The sequence below is a fragment of the Marmota marmota genome, unplaced genomic scaffold (assembly GCF_001458135.2).
Source record: "Marmota marmota marmota unplaced genomic scaffold, marMar, whole genome shotgun sequence".
Classification (NCBI taxonomy): Eukaryota; Metazoa; Chordata; class Mammalia; order Rodentia; family Sciuridae; genus Marmota; species Marmota marmota.
In genome coordinates this window covers 10,705,251-10,710,738 of record NW_026000243.1, presented here as the reverse complement: position 1 = coordinate 10,710,738, position 5,488 = coordinate 10,705,251, and positions in this window count along the sequence as shown.

The following is a 5,488-nucleotide window of genomic DNA, read 5'->3' as shown; positions in this document are numbered from 1 at the left end:
ACTGACTGGATCATGAGAGCCATGACCTAATCAGTCCATCCTAATTTGAACAGACTAACTGGGTGGTAACTATAGGCCGCAGGGGCATGGCTGCAGGTCACTGGGGTGTGCACAGGAAGGGTTCATCTTTCCTATGGGCCCTTCTCTATCTTTTTCTGCTTCCTGGCCCCCATGAAGTGAGCTGCTTTTCTCTGCCCTGACATTTGGCCTCATCTTGGGCCCAGAGCAATGGAGTCAGCCATCTATGGACTGAGATCTCTGAAACAGTGAGCTCCAAATAAACTTTTCCTTCTCTAAGTGATACTTATCAGGTATTTGGGCCAGAATGACACAAAAATGACTACTTAGTCTACTTAAAGTCAACTGATAGTAAATGTTAATCACATCTACAGAAGATATTCATGGCAACATCTAGACTAGCATTTAACCGAACTACTGGGCACCATGGCTTAGCCAAGTTGACATGCGAAATTAACCATCACAAAGAATAGAAGAGGAATGATTTATCATATACAAGGAACAACAATATAATTAATATAATATAATTAACAACATAAACAATAGAGGACATACAGTTAGCCCTCCAAATCAACAAGACTGAATGAACCACAGATTGAAAATATTTTTAAAACGTTGTATCTGTGTTGAACATGTACACATCTTTTACTTTGTCATTATTTCCTAAGCAATACAGTATGACAACGTAGTATTTATACTTCATTAAGTATTATAAGTAATTTAGAGATGATTTAAATAATATTGGAGGATGTGAATAGGCTTATGAAACTACTATGTCATTTTATTTAATAGACATGAGCATCTGTGGATTTTGGTATCCACAGGGTTCTGGAACCAATACCCTGTGGATACTGAATGAAGCCTGTATTGAAAATGATGAAAGGACAAAAAAAAAAAAAAAGTCAATCAAGACTTTTATATTTAGAAAAAAACAATCTTTTTAAAAAAAGATGAAATAAAGAGATTTCCTAACAAACAACTGAGAAAATGTGTCCTATCACACTTGCCTTATAAGGAATATCAAAGGAATTCTTTCATACTGAAAGGAAATGAAACACATGGTAACTCAAAGTCACATGAAGAAATGAAGAATACTGGTCAAAGTGAATGTGTGGGTGAATAGAAAATTCATCTAAATCCCCAGTTAGAAGATTAATAAGGAAATAAAGGGCTTGAGTAAGTCTAAACCACTGTGACTTAAAAGACATAAAAAAACACTACATTCAGCAACAGGTAAATACAAATTTTCCTCAAGTGCACATGGGACTTTCTCCAAGATACACCATATGTCAGGTCTCAAAACAAATCTTTTTTTTCCCCCTTCCTTTTTCTTTTCTTTTCTATTTTTTTTTCAGTGCTGGGGACCAAAATAAAGGCTTTGTGCATGCTAGGCAAGTGTTCTATCACTAGGCTCCAGTTCCAAAATAAATCATACTACAATTAGAAAGATTGAAATCATACTTAGTATTTTTCCTAATCATAATAAAATAAAACTAGAAATCAATAGTGGAAGGAAAACTGGAAAATCCACAAATGTTTTCCAGAATGTAAACAACCAGTGGTACAAAAAGAAATTACAAGAGAAATTAGAAAATAATTGAGACATATGAAAATGAAAACACAATATACCAAAGCCTATGGAACATGATGAAAACAGTGGTGAGGGAAATTTGTAGCTGTAAATGCTTACATTAAAAAGAACAAAAGCTTCAGCTGGGCATGGTGGCGCATGCCTGTAATCTCAGCAGCTTGGGAGGCCAAGGCGGGAAGATGACAAGTTCAAAGCCAGCTTCAGAAACCTTGAAGTGCTGAGCAACTCAGGGAGACCCTGTCTCTGAATAAAATACAAAACTCAGTGGTTGAGTGCCTCTGAGTTCAATCCCCAGTACCATTAAAAAAAAAAAGAAAGAAAGAAAGAACAAAAACTGCCAGGTGCAGTGACACATGCCTATAATCCCTGCTAAATTTATACCCCGAGGAATGAAGAAAAGAACAAACTAAACACAAAGGTGGCAGAAGGAAATAAATAAATAAATAAAGTAGCAGAGGTAGCAGAGATAAACAAAATAGAGAATGGAAATATAAAAAACTGATGAAACCAGGAAGTCCTTAGAAAAGATCAACAAAATTGACAGGACTTTATTTAATCAAGTCGACTAATAAAAAAAGAGAGTAATCAGATAACTAAAATTGGACATAAAAGAGAGAATACCATAACCAAGTTTATAAAAATGAAGATGATTATAAGACAGTGCTATGAGCCAACAAATTGTATAATACAGAAGAAATAGACAAATTTCTAGAAATACGTGATCTACCAAGACTAAATCATTAAGAAACAGAAAATCTTAATAGGCTTATAACTATTAAAGAAATTGAACCAATAATAAAAAACTTCCCACTAAAGAAAAGCCAAGGACCAGATGCCTTTGCTGGCAAATTGTGCCACACATTTAAAGAGGTAACAGCAACCCTTCCAAAACTCTTCCAAAAAACTAAAAAGGAGGGAACACTTATACTCATTTCCCCCACTTGTACCAGGCACTGAACCCAGGGGCATTTAAACACTGAGGCACATCCACAATCCTTTTAAAAATATTTTTGTATTGAGATGGGGTTTCCCTAAGTTGCTTAGGTCCTGGAAAAATTGCTGAGGCTGGCTTTGAACTTGTGATCCTCCTGCCTTAGCCTCCAAAGCCATTGAGATTACAGGCATGCACCACTGTGCCCAGCCTAAACTCATTCTTTTAGGTCATTTATGTCCTGATACCAAAGCAGACAAAGAGGTTGCAAAACCAGAAATATAGAAGCCGATATGCTTTATGAATATCAATTCAAAAATCCTCAAAAAAGGATAGCACACTGAATTCAACAACATACTAAAAAATCATATACCATGACCAAGTGGGGTTTATTCCTGGAATGCAGGGATGGTCCAATATTAAAAAATCAATCCATATAATACCTCACAGTAACAGACTGAAGAAAAAAAGCATGCTGGAATTTTTTAAAAATTTTATTATTTTTTGGTACCAGGGATTGAACTCAGGGGCACTCAACCACTGAGCCACATCTCCAGCCCTATTTTGTATTTTATTCAGAGACAGGGTCTCACTGCGTTGCTTAGTGCTTCGCCATTGCTGAGGCTGGCTTTGAACTTGCCATCTTCCTGCCTCAGCCTCCCATGCTGCTGAGATTACAGGCATGTGCCATCATGCCCGGCCATGCCGGAATTTTGATAGGCATTATTTTGAAGTTATAGATCAATTTACTTAAGTTGTCTATTTATGGTGTAAAGCATATCATAGTGTATCCATAGAAACTTTTTAATGTCTATGAGGTCAGTGATAATGTCCTCTCTTTAAATCCTAATTTTGGTAATTTATATATTCTCTCCTTTTTCCTGTTCATCCTAGCTAAAGATTTGTTAATTTAAAAAAATGTTTTCAAAGATCATTTTTTGTTTATATTGAGGTCCCCCATTGTTTTCCTTTTGATTTTCTGTTCTCTAATTTATTGATTTTTAATTCTTGTTTTTATCATTTCTTTTTTCCACCTATGGGTTTAGTTGTTCTTTATCTAATTTATTAAGGTGGAAGATTAGATTATTGATTTGAAATATTTCTTCTTTCCTAATATAGGTGTTTAGATATAAATTTCCTTTTATACATAGTTTTAGTTGTATTCTATCAATTGTATATTCATATAAATTCAATTCTAAAATATATTATAATTTGGTAACTTATCATTTTACTCATGTGTTGTTTAGAAGTATATTATTTAACTTTCAAATAACTAGGAATTTCCAAATTTCTCCCCATTGTTGAATCCTAATTTAATGCTTTTGTATTCAGATGATATATTTTTTTATTTATTTTTAAAGAATTTATTGAGATTTCTTTTATGACAATAGCACATATTTATTTTAGAGAATATTTCGAGCATACTTACAAAGAATGTGTGTTCTGCCAAGATTAGCTAGAATGCTTTCTCACATCAGGTCAAGTATGGGTCCTGGTGTAAGATGGAGAAGCTGCACCTGGTGATGGCCTTCTTGTGGGCAGAGTCATGATAGCGCAGGACGAGAGACAAGGAGTGTGCAGGAGACCTGGCCAAACTAACTTTTTTTTTTTTTTTTTTGAGAGAGAGAGAGAGAGAGAGAATTATTTACTTTTAGTTTTTGGCGGACACAACATCTTTGTTTGTATGTGGTGCTGAGGATTGAACCCGGGCCGCACGCATGCCAGGCGAGTGCGCTACCACTTGAGCCACATCCCCAGCCCCCAAACTAACTTTTTAAAGCATATACTTTGGAGATAATTTATTAACACATTAATTCATAAATTCACTAATTGCATGAATGAATTAATCCATTCGTGAAGGAAGAGCCATAATCACTTTTAGATCTCATATCTTACTTATAACTGGGATTAAATTTCAACATGAGTTTCAGAGGGGACAAACCATATTCAAACCATAGCGTACATTACAAAATGACTCAGAGTGAACCATACACCTACACATAAACACTAAGATCATAAACTTTTAGGAGAAAACAGGAAATATTCTACTTGACCTTGGACTGTGCAGATGTGATACCAAAAATATCCCATGAGTGGAAAAAATTGATTTCATCAAAATTAAAACTTTTTTTCCATTCAAAAGATAACATTAAGAAAATGAAACAAAAAGCCACAGATGGAAGGAAATTATTTACAAATGTTATTTGTCCAAGTATCTGCATTCAGAACATGTAAAGAACTCTTGTAATTCCATAAAAAGAAAAAAAATAAGTGATTTAGATGTTACACTAATACATGTAGGAAATAACACACATAAAAGATTAATAACATAATCAGATCTAAAAAATTTAAATTAAGACAGATGATATATAAAAATATATATATATAAAGATATGTCTTTTTATACCCCAACTAGAAGAGCCATGTCAAAAAAGGCAATATGAATGTCATGAAGATGGGGAGAAGGTTGAACTTTATACAATTCTGATGAGAGAGTAAAACATTACAGTCTTGTTGGAAAACTTTAGGCATTTATTAAAAATTTAAATGTATACTGAACATTTAAAGATCTTCTGCTCATCTTTTTATAAACTCTTTAGAAAAACAGAAGAGAAAGGAACATATCCCAGTTTATCCTATGAACTCAGTAGCAATCTGATGCCAAAACAAGACAAGATACCTGAAACAAGACACCTGAAAACACAACCATGGCCAGCATCTCTCAGAGATGTGAAGATCCTCAGCAAAATACTAGCAAGGCAACTCCAGCACAATAAAAAAGATTATATACCATGATCAAGTGATATTATCCCAGGAGGGATTTGACATCTGAAAATAAAGATAAAAATGTAACATGTGATATTAATAAGATAATAGGCAGAAACCAAATGATCACCTTGGTAGAGAAAAAGCATTTGACAAAACCCAGTGCCCTTTGGTGATAAAAA